We start from the raw sequence: 12,411 nt of genomic DNA on the forward strand, positions 1-12,411 counted from the left end.
CTGCTAAGGGGGGAGTAGGTCACAGTGCTACGCAATATGTTGGCGCTATATAAATACATGTTAATAATAATAATAGGTGATATCACTCAAACTTGCAGCAGTAAAGAGTGACTGAAGTTTATCAGAGCACAAGTGACTTGACTGAGGGCACCAGGGAAACTGACAACATGTCTAGCCCCATGTCAGATTTCAAAATTTAAAAAAAAAAATCAGTTTGCTGAAAAATTGATTATGCCTTAACAAACCAAAAAAAAGAGTTTTATTGGGCAACAAAAGTCCCCCATCCTGGATTACAGCTGTTGAAGGAAGATGCCTCGGTTTCCATCAAAGAGTGGGCTCTCTATGGTTTCCATGATAATAGCTCATAGCAGCTCTGCATTGATACAGACATATGGCACCAGCATTTTCAAAAAATGCTTTATATTATTGAGATGCTGAATATTCTATTCCTAGTACAATATTCCAGGAGTTGATGGCCCTCCGTTACCTTATTTGCTACTTTTGTATGTAGAACTGTCTATGGTCCAGCACCCGCTATAGGGCCATATTCAGTGAGATGATTAAATTCAGGAGTTGACTATGGTTGAATACACATTTGTCATTTTTATCAATAGTTATCGGAGCTTTTATAAGCTGAACAAAAGGAACTTTCTTCTCTTGACACTATTACACAATCGTCATGTGCACAACATGATTCTAAGGCAACAAAGAACAATCGATCTTGGAGTAGCTCTACAAGTTACTACCATACAAATACCCAGTGCTCTGCTTGGCAGCCCATTACAAAATAGGAATTTGTTTGGTTTTAAATTCATTTGAATTAGAAACTGCAAAGAAAGCTGTATAAATTGTTTTTTTTTATTCCTTTCATAAAAGAAAATGACTGCTGTATGTAAATCTTGTATCTTACTTAAATAACAATCATGTCCAGTTTAGGGACAATTAGCCGGCACACAATAGTGTAGTAACAGAGCATATTGCATTTTACACAATAGGCAATCTTTAATGCACTAATGCAAACACATTTGATTACAGGGAAGGGCGAATAAATTCGACAGGTGCAAATTCGCGGAGAATTTCCTCGCTCACCGCTGGCGAATATTCCAATTTCTAATTTTGTATTTCGAATTGTCACGTTTTTTTGGTGGAATTCGACTAGGGAATAGTTAAAATTAGATTAGAGTTTTTTTAAAAAAATTCAAATTTGATTTTAAAATTGATCATATAATGACCCTTTAAGAATTCGAATTCGACTATTCCCCACCTTAAACCTGCTGAATTGCTGTTTTAACCTACGGGGGATGTCCTGGGATCAGAGTTGTTTGCAGCCTTCCTGAAAATCACATTTTTTTCAGAAAAAAAACAGAATCGAATTCGATTAGTGTTTGTGGGTCGATCCCATTCACTCGACTTTGAAAAATTCTATTTCTAAAAAAAAAAATTAGATTAATTTTATATTTAAATTTCGAGTTTATGGGAGTTTTTACAAAATCTCATGAACGATAAATTCGACCCGTGTTAAATCTGCCGCTTACTGTAAAGACAAACTGCAAATAACATTCATTTTAAACAAAACACTTCTTCACTTGTTCTTGAATACTTAAGTGGCGTCAAGATTTTACCATACATCCCAAATAATTAATCATCTTTTCAAAATGTGTACAGGTGTCGGATCTATTATCCAGAATAATTGGCACCTGGGGTTTCCAGATGGGGTTTCCAGATGGATCTCCATACCTTGTCTGCTAGAAAATCATTTAAACATTGAATAAACCCAATAGGATTGTTTTGCCTCCAATAAGGATTAATTATATCTTAGTTTGGATCCAGTGCAAGGTACGGTTTTATTATTACAGAGAAAAGGGCAATCTTATTTAAATTTTTTAATTATTTAATTAAAATGGAGTAGGAGATGGCCTTCCTGTAATTTAGAGCTTTCTGGATAACGGGTTTCCAGATAACAGATCCCATACCTGTATCTTAAAGGTTGGGTGCTTTAATTCGATGATATGGAACCCCTACCAATAAATATGACTTCAAATAAAAAAGAAATAAATCAGTAAACCCTGAGCTTCACTGTAGGATCAGTAATTGCTCTTGTAAGTGAAATTTACCATAGGTCATAGGAACCAGCATATTGTAGAGCCTGTGTAAGATGTTTAGATGGCGCAGGCTTTAACTATACGCTTGGATCAACATGGTGCACTATTTTCAGTGAATTTTTTTTTTTAACCATTAAAACTTGCTTTATATGTATATAAATAATAAGCAATTAGCAGCAGGCACTTATAGGATTGACAGTCTATCCCCATTAAGTAGACTCACCCTAATTTATAGTTTATGGCTGCATAGATTTTAACATTACCCACTGCAATTATAAGATATACCTCCAGGCATGGAGTTACCATTGACAATCCATAGGGATACTCAGTGGCTGTAATAAATACAAAAGAACATTTTCTAGTATAGTTGCCCTTTACTCTAGTGAACTGACGGCTTGATGGGTGCCTCGGGTAGAGGAATGACTGGGAACATCACTTAAACCAGTTTGTTTAATCCTACACAGAAATAAATGGCAGCCCCACACACATAATATGCTTTCATTGAGCATTGCATTCACTTTATACGTGGGGTGACAACCACTTTCAGGCTTTTGTCCCTCTATAATCAGTCAATGTCAAGGTATCAAAAACCATTCTGCGAAAACATCTTTTGCTTTTTGTAACAAAGAACATGTTATTACACAGAGCTTCCAATTTGGGGCTTTTGGCCGGAACTTATTATGGACTTTGTGTAACCAGTACAAGAGCTCGCAGTTACAATGCTGTACAACCAATTCTCTCTATATTGTCTCATTTAATCAGTCCAGGATTTCTTTTTCGTGCTGTCTTATTTTGAAGTCACATTGTGACAAGTTCATTTTTGAACACTTTGTAGGGTTTAGAAATCAATATGCTTTGTATTGCCACTGCTGAACGGTTTGGGGCTTTGCGGCTAGCTAGCATGACAATAGATGCACCGCCTGGAACAAGTTTCCCTTAATTAGAGTCAATCAATCCAAACTTTGCTAAGTTATTCATGTGAAACACTAGTATAATGAACTAAAGTCTGCAAGATGATTGGGAAATACAAATTATCGCATCCTAATAAATTGAATGTGACTATTTGAGAGTAAACCCATCATCTTAAACGAGTACCCAGAGAGTAAAAGATTAAAAAGTGAATGAACAATACATGTTAAAAATAACAAATACAACATGTAAAAATAAAATGCTGCTCTCGTCTTTATTCATTTGTATTTTAACAATAAAACAAGTAGAAAAACCCCACACTGTATGTCAGTGATCAGATACCATTCTATTCTACCTCCCAAATTAGCTGCTTTAGGGCTCTTACACACAGCGTTTTTGTTCTGCGCTTTCTTCTGTTCAGCCGCAGAGGAGCGCAGGAATAGACGCAGTCAATTATTGTGAAGGGGGCTGTACTCAAACAGATCCATGTAAGTGCCAAACACAGGTAAAATGCAACATGCTGCATCCCACCTGCATTTGGCGCTTACATGCATCTGTGTGAGTACAGCCCGCTTCACAATAATTGACTGCGTCTATTTCTGCGCTCCTCTGCGGCCGAACAGAAGAAAGCGCAGCGCAGGGGAGCGGAGAAAAAAACGGGTATGTGTAAGAGCCCTTAGGGCAGGACTCCACGGACGATTCCGGCACGATCTGATGTGCAAAAACGCAAACGTCACGTCGAATGCGACAGAAGTAAGGTAATTCTATTGACGGATCATGTCGCAGCGTTCATACGACACAACACGACTGTCGGATGTAGACGCTGCATCTGCATCCGACAGTCGTGTCGTGTCACATCAACAATAGCATTACTTACCTTATTTCCGTTGCATCTGACGGGACTCCTGTGTTTTTGCGCAGCGTGTTGGAACACGTCGCAATCGTCCGTGGAGTCCTGATCTTAGGGGTAAACGGGAGCAACAGCTGCAGTTTCCCAGTACAAAGGAATTCTGTTCTGAGAGCAATTTGATACAATCACACATGAAATCATTGTAATCAGAAAGATCACTTCATTGCTGAAGGTCAATATTCAATGACATCTGGCACACATGAGTCGTTTCCCATTGTCATGAACATACATTTGCAGATTCCATGTTACTGCTGCTCTGTAGCTGCTAAACAACACTGGGAGGCACATTTATCAAAGGTCGAATCTCGTTTTTAAAAACTCCCATAAACTCCCATGAACTCGAAATTTAACCGACAGAAATGTATTAAAAAAAAAAAAGAATTTCCTAAACTCGGGTGAATAGGATCAACTCGAAAACTTGAATAGAATTTGAATCGAATTCGATTTGAGTTTTAAAAACTCGCTTCAATTGAATCAAATGTCAGGAGGGCTGCAAACAACTCAAAATTGATTCCATTGACGTCTTCCATGGACTGAAACAGCAATTCAGCAGGTTTTAGGTGAAAAACAGTCGAATTTGAGTTCTTAAAGGGCCAGTGTATGATAAATCTTGAAAATCGAATTCGAATTTTTAAAAAAAAACTCGAAATCCCTAATTCAAATTTTCAATTGGACCCTTGATAAATCTGCCCCTTACCTTCACTGGTCATTCTAATCAGATCCAAGTTTATATATATTCCGGCACTCTCAAAAAAATAGTTTCAATTGCCTGGGTGCAGTATCATCAATTTAAATCTCTATTCAACAAGTAAGATCCGCACTCTCAGGTCTTAAAAATCTTGAATTTTTTTTTATTGTTAAAGGGGACCCGTCACCCAAAAAAATTATTCAAAAACCTATTTTATCACATTAGTCAAGCAAAATGAACTTTAATTACACTATATAAATTATTTGAATCTTGCTTCCTTCAGTCTGGGAATTCAAAATTATAGCAAGCAGGCAGCAGCTATTTTGTGGACACTATTATTAAGACAAGCCTTGTATCATCTCAGAATCTTGTTTGTGCACCAGAATGATGTCCATCCCCATGCCCTGGCTACACAATTAAATGGTAAAGAGAACGGGGGAATGTGTGGGGAGCAGTGACATCTAGGAAGTGCTGAATGGAAAGTGAAAGTAATTGTCTGCCCCGCCTCTATGCCACTGGCATAGAGGAGTGGCAGACAATATTTGATTGACAGCTCAGATTTTTAAATGAGTTTATAACAGCTATGAATGCTTTAATAAAAAATAGAAATTGGATTTCATGTTTAATTTGAAAAGGACTTTTATTATACAGATTTTTGTGTCTGGGTGACAGGTCCACTTTAAATAAGAGACTAACGTTTCGGCCTCCTCCAAGGCCTTTCCCAGAAGTTGCACTTGATGATGGAATTTCTTCTCTGAACAGTTAGTAGTTTGCATTACCCACAGGGGTGAAACTACAGAGGAAGCAGACCCTGCGGCTGCAGGGGGGGGGGGGGGCGGGGGTATAGGAGGCCCTATGAGGCACTTATTATTGAGCAATCTAAACTTATACTGGTAAAACAGGACAAGCTCTGAATATGCTGGGGGCCCTAAATTTAATTTGCTGTGGGGCCCAGTAAGAACTAGTTACACCACTGGTTACACAGATGGTTTATACTTATAGTATCAGCAATGTGTTTCCAATAAAGCATAATATCAACTAAAGCAGGGGTCCCCAACTGCCGGGCCGCCACCCAGAACCAGGCCGTGGACAGTCCTGAACCAGGCCGCCAAACAATTACCGCAAATTGGGACGCCAGGGCTCCCAAATTGGACACTGACCCTTCCCCATACCCCATCTGACCCCCTCCCCAACCTCTCCCAACCCCCTCCCAACAACCCCCTATTGCTTGGAAAAGAATTTGGCTCTTTTTTTTGGTCCCGGGCCAAAAAAGTTTGGGGACCCCTGAACTAAAGTATTTCCACTGAATCTGTTTCACTGGGCCAATAACATATCCATGATCCCTGAAACACAAATACATATGAATGATGCAATTGACCAAATCAATTAGTTAAAGTCCACAAAAAATATTTTTGAGCCCTTTGCCTCCATCCTAATAATGATAGATACAGTAAATATAACTATACACCTTTCCTGATAAAGCACCAGGGAAGAAAATGTAGTTTTCTATAGGAACATTTATCCTGTGTTTATGACTTGCCCCATATGCTCTACTGCACAAGGCAACAGCAAGGCAAATAACGGATTTGTTTTCATTTACAAGACGCATTAGTAAGATCCCACCATTCTTCTTTTCAGACATATATTGGCAGAATCCATATAAAAATATAATTCAATGCTTATCTTTCAGAGGAAGCAAAACTTGCCCCAAAACATCAAGAAATATTCTGACAGATGGAGCAAAATGTGCCATCATCACACCTGCAGGCTTCTCGGAATCTCTTTTCTTTCTTGCTTTACGCTGTCATATGGATGCTTCTGAAGCGACTGCAGTGATTTGGTAAACAGATGTGGAGCCAAACTGCCAATGTCATATCATTCTGCATTCATAGCTAGAAATCAAGAGACCGTAATACATAGATCCTTTCAGACGTTTCTGTAGAAGGCTAGTAAATGTCAGATTTGAATAAGCACAAGCTTAAAATGTGATGTGCAAAGCCCTAATTCATGTGGTGGTACAAGAGTTGGGGTTGTCTCTTTTTTTAACTCCTCTGGCAGCAAGTTTGCTGATGAATATTAAAAAATCCACCGTGCCCTTCACAAAACAGCCTTTTTAAAGGAAAAATAATAAACCAGTCAGTTATTCTGGATTTCTGCAGAAAGGCATGAAAAAAACAGTCCGTGTAACGTTAACCGCAATATAGTAACACGTGTGATTAATCCATTTAGCGGAACGTTGTATTTGTTATAAATACGGATAGTACATCAGTAAATTAATTTCAGCTGATAAAAATAGAGAATCGTCATTAGCAGAATTATGCATTCAATTATTCACCGGTATTACTATTAGAGTTTAATATATGACAAGCATAACATGCATGTCTCAGAATAATTAGCACAGCAGGGTGCCACATTTTTAACATATTAGCACATTTATTATGTCCCCCAGCTATTTTTAATATAGGCTTTCCTGAAAAATGCCATGAGCCTGTCTGTAACTGAAAAGGCACTGATCTTAATTTGTATTATTCTTCCTTTAAAGGCAGCTTGGTCTTAATTTGTATTAATCTCTTTCTTTAAATGCAGCTTGGCGTTATATATATATATATATATATATATATATATATTATATATATATATATATATATATAGATATATATATAGATAGATAGATAGATATAATGCCTTACCCTTTAATCCTTTAAACAAAACAGGGATTGTTTTTATCCATTTGTTTGTTCAACTCTGGAAATAGTGAATCTGAAAATACACCATCTAAAACGTGTTGAGGTCATGTAGAAGTCAATGTCAGAGGTCCCTGCAACCATTTGAAGATGTTAAAAGCCTTCATAAAAGCCTTTTTCAGAGGGTTTTGCTCAAAAACTTGAACAATTCAAGGTTTTTTTTCTCCGAAAACACGATCAGTTTGAGTTTTTGGGTTGTTAACCCAGAATTCGCTGACTGAGTTTTTTCCATTTGAGATTTTCATTAAATTAGAAAATATTCAATTTGTGAGTTCATTCAAGCTGTAAAAAACTCTAAAATTTAAACTTTGATAAATAACCCCCCAAGTTTTACCTGCACCTTACTTGCTGCTTTCAAGGTTTAAACTCCTAAACTTGGCTGCCCTTTTATTGGCCACCACTGGGATCACCTGACTATAGCTGGAAAGGGTGGGAGCTACAATATGGAGCTGGTCACTGCTCCTGTATTAAAAATAAAAAAATGTTTACCTTGAAAGCAGCAAGTAGCACTTAAAACTTAGTCCCTTTGTAAAATGTATAATGAAGCAATAGAATTCTTAATGAATCAGATGAAAATTGAGCGTAGGACTGGCCAGATATGGGATGACATTGACGTAGTTGGCCAGCTTAAATATATTGCAATATATGGACAAACAATCCCTGTTTTGTTCAACGGGTAAGGCATTTTTAGTAGCTTTATAATGAGAAAACGCCAGCGCAATGGCACTCGCAGCGCTTCAATTTCCGAAGTTGCCTGAAGTTGCCTCACGCCGATTTTTCATTGTAGCAGGCGGAAGGCAGTTCGGGGAGATTGTCGCCCAGAAGAAGAGGCGATTAGTCGACAGGCGACTAAATCTCCCTGAATCTGCCCGTGTGCCCCTGCCCTAATATATTGATAAAGGGTTGAGTGCAGATGACTTCTTGTTTATGTCAGTATGGATTTTGGGGTCACAGCCTCATTGCACCTCCACTTAATGGTTTAAAAATTAGCGGTGAGCACAACTTTCCCTTGTGTGTTATATATATATATATATATATATATATATATATATATATATATATATATATATATATAAAAATGGGGAACCAAATCTGGTTATGGTGAGAAGGGCTGAAAGGAGCCAAAAAGCCCTTAGCTAGCAATTATATGCAAAGTAGGGATGTCGCGGACTGTTCGCCTGCGAACTAGTTCGCGCGAACATCGGGTGTTCGCGTCCGCCGAATGTTCGCGAACGTCGCGCGACGTTCGCCAATTTGGGTTCGCCATAACTGGCGCTTATTTTTGACCTCTCATCCCAGACCAGCAGATACATGGCAGCCAATCAGGAAGCTCTCCCTCCTGGACCACCCCCACACCCCCTGGACCACTCCCCTTCCATATATAAACTGAAGCCCTGCAGCGTTTTTTCATTCTGCCTGTGTGTGCTTGGAAGAGCTAGTGTAGGGAGAGAGCTGTTAGTGATTTGAGGGACAGTTGATAGTAACTTTGCTGGCTAGTAATCTACTTGATACTGCTCTGTATTGTAGGGACAGAACTCTGCAGGGATTTGAGGGACATTTTAGGTTAGGCAGCTTTGCTGGCTAGTAATCTACCTTCTACTGCAGTGCTCTGTGTGTAGCTGCTGTGGGCACTGCTGCTGATCTCTCATCTGCTGACTGCTGCCTGTAACCCAATAGTCCTTGTAAGGACTGCTTTTATTTTCTTTTTGTTTTTTTACTTTGCTACTATAAGAGCCCAGTGCTATTAGTCTAGCTGTGTTGGGGTGGGGAGTGGGACTGGTGTGCTGCTCCTAGTAGTTCAGCACCAACCAGAGTAATTTTTTTTTTTTAATATATATATATTTTTTTATTTTACTTATCTCACTGTTCTTTAACGTGTCCAGTGCTGTTTGCTGTTCTTCATAGTAGTGCACCAATAGTAGTGCACTTGCAGGCATTATTTGCCCAGTGTGTTCTTCAAACAACGGCCACCTAGCTGTGTGAGCTTGTTCACATTCTGTCTAAATATCAATAATAATACCGTCTCCAGAAACACCACCTGAGTGACGTTTTTCAAGCAGCAATAATATATTCCGTATCCACTGCTGTAGTGTATACGTTGACCTTGCAGGCATCGTTTCAATTTGTTTGCCCAGTGTGTTCTTCATTTTCAAACAACGGCCACATAGCTGTGTGAGCTTGTTCACATTCTGTCTAAATATCAATAATAATACCGTCTCCAGAAACACCACCTGAGTGACGTTTTTCAAGCTGCAATAATATATTCCGTATCCACTGCTGTAGTGTATACGTTGACCTTGCAGGCATTGTTTCAATTTGTTTGCCCAGTGTGTTCTTCATTTTCAAACAACGGCCAGCTAGCTGTGTGAGCTTGTTCACATTCTGTCTAAATATCAATAATAATACCGTCTCCAGAAACACCACCTGAGTGACGTTTTTCAAGCAGCAATAATATATTCCGTATCCACTGCTGTAGTGTATACGTTGACCTTGCAGGCATTGTTTGCCCAGTGTGTTCTTCATTTTCAAACAACTGCCAGCTAGCTGTGCGAGCTTGTTCACATTCTGTCTAAATATCAATAATAATACCGTCTCCAGAAACACCACCTGAGTGACGTTTTTTAAGCAGCAATAATATATTCCGTATCCACTGCTGTAGTGTATACGTTGACCTTGCAGGCATTGTTTGCCCAGTGTGTTCTTCATTTTCAAACAACTGCCACCTAGCTGTGTGAGCTTGTTCACATTCTGTCTAAATATCAATAATAATACCGTCTCCAGAAACACCACCTGAGTTGTTGTTGTTTTAAAAAAAATGCCAGGCAAAGGCAGGCCGCCATGCAGAGGCACTAGGGGCCGTGCTGCTATGCTATCCTGTGGCCCTAGGAAATTGCCCAGTTTTACAAAGGCAATTACCCTGAACTCACAAAATGCTGAAGAGGTAGTTGACTGGCTTACACAGCACACCCCATCCTCTACCGTTTCTAACTTTGCCACAACATCCTCATCCTCCTCTGCTATGGGCACCCCACGTAACACTTCCTCCACCACCGGCGCCCCTTCTTCACTGGAGTCAGAGGAGTTATTTACACATGAGTTTTTTGAACTGAGTGATGCGCAACCATTATTGGCAGAAGAAGATGAAGGAGATGAGGACGTTACACCAGATATAATTCTGGCAGACAACACAACAGAGATGGACATAATGAGTGATGAGGAGGTCCCCGCTGCTGCTTCCTTCTGTGAGCTGTTAGAAGAAATTGATGCATCTGAGGAGAATGATGATGAGGAGATTGATGTTTTGTGGGTGCCCAGTAGAAGAGAGCAAGAGGAGGATAGTTCCGATGGAGAGACGGAGAGTCAGAGAGGCAGGAGGAGAATAAGACTTAGAAGAAGCAGGGAGGACAGCTCGCAGGGAACAGTAGGGCAACAACATGTATCGCCACCTGTGGTCAGCCGGCCAACGCACCCACCATTGCCGCCAACTTCTACTGTTACCGCCAGATTGCCAGCTTCAAATAGGTCAGCAGTGTGGGATTTTTTTAATGTGTGTGCCTCTGACAAAAGCGTTGTAATTTGCAATGAGTGCAGTCAGAAACTGAGTCTTGGGAAGCCCAACACCCACATAGGTACAACTTCTATGCGAAGGCACATGAACGGCAAGCACAAAGCACTATGGGAGCAACACCTCAAAGGCAGCAGACAAACTAAAAGCCACCCTCCTTCTGGTCCAGCATCTTACTGCTCTACCTCTGCTGTCCTTGACCCGTCTGAACCACCCTCCACTCCGCCTTCCACCTTGACCACCAGTTCCCAGTCATCTGCCCCCAGCCAAGTTTCTGTGAGGGCCATGTTTGAGCGTAAGAAGCTAATGTCTGCGAGTCACCCCCTTGCCCGGCGTCTGACAGCTGGCTTGTCTGCACTCTTAGCCTGCCAGCTTTTACCATACCAGCTGGTGGACTCTGAGGCCTTCCGCAAATTTGTAGCAATTGGGACACCGCAGTGGAAGGTACCCAGCCGCAATTTTTTTCAAAGAAGGGAATACCACACCTGTACCACCATGTGCAGAGCCAAGTCACCGCATCTCTGTCACTTAGTGTTGGGGCAAAGGTCCATATGACTACTGACGCATGGTCCTCCAAGCATGGTCAGGGCAGGTATGTCACCTACACTGCCCACTGGGTGAATTTGGTTATGGCTGGGAAGCAGGGAATGCGTGGCTCAACAACAACAGTGGAGTTGGTGTCACCGCCACGGATTGCACGCGGTTCTGCCACCACCTCTACTCCTCCTTCGCTCTCTACCTCGTCTTCTTCCTCTGCTTCCTCCTCCTCTGCTGCTGGGTCCTCCTCCTCCACACCTGAGCACCCCCAGCTCCCCCTAGGCTATTCGACGTGCCAGGTACGCCGTTGTCATGCTGTCTTGGGGATGACGTGCCTGGAAAGCAGAAACCATACCGGATCTGTACTCCTGTCATCTCTGCAGTCACAGGCCGATCGGTGGCTGACCCCACACCAACTGAAGATCGGAAAAGTGGTGTGTGACAACGGAAGCAATCTGTTGGCAGCACTGAGACTGGGCAATTTAACACATGTGCCCTGCATGGCATATGTTCTGAATTTAATAGTCCAACGTTTTATCTCGAAGTACCCAGGATTCCAGGACATTCTCAGGCAGTCCAGGAAGGTGTCGGCCCATTTCAGACGTTCCTACACAGCCATGGCACGCCTTGCTGACATTCAGCAGCGGTACAACATGCCAGTCAGGCGTTTAATTTGCGACAGCCAGACTCACTGGAATTCAACGCTCCTCATGTTGGAACGTCTGCTGCAACAACAAAGAGCCGTCAATGAATACCTGTTTGAACTGGGTGGTAGGACTGGATCTGCAGAGCTGGGGATTTTTTTCCCCCGTTACTGGGTGCTTATGCGCGATGCCTGCAGGCTCATGCGCCCTTTTGAAGAGGTTACAAACATGGTCAGTCGCACCGAAGGCACCATCAGCGACCTAATACCCTTTGCTTTCTTCCTGGAGCATGCCGTGCGACGAGTGACAGAT

This window comes from Xenopus laevis, chromosome 6L (assembly GCF_017654675.1).
Source record: "Xenopus laevis strain J_2021 chromosome 6L, Xenopus_laevis_v10.1, whole genome shotgun sequence".
Classification (NCBI taxonomy): Eukaryota; Metazoa; Chordata; class Amphibia; order Anura; family Pipidae; genus Xenopus; species Xenopus laevis.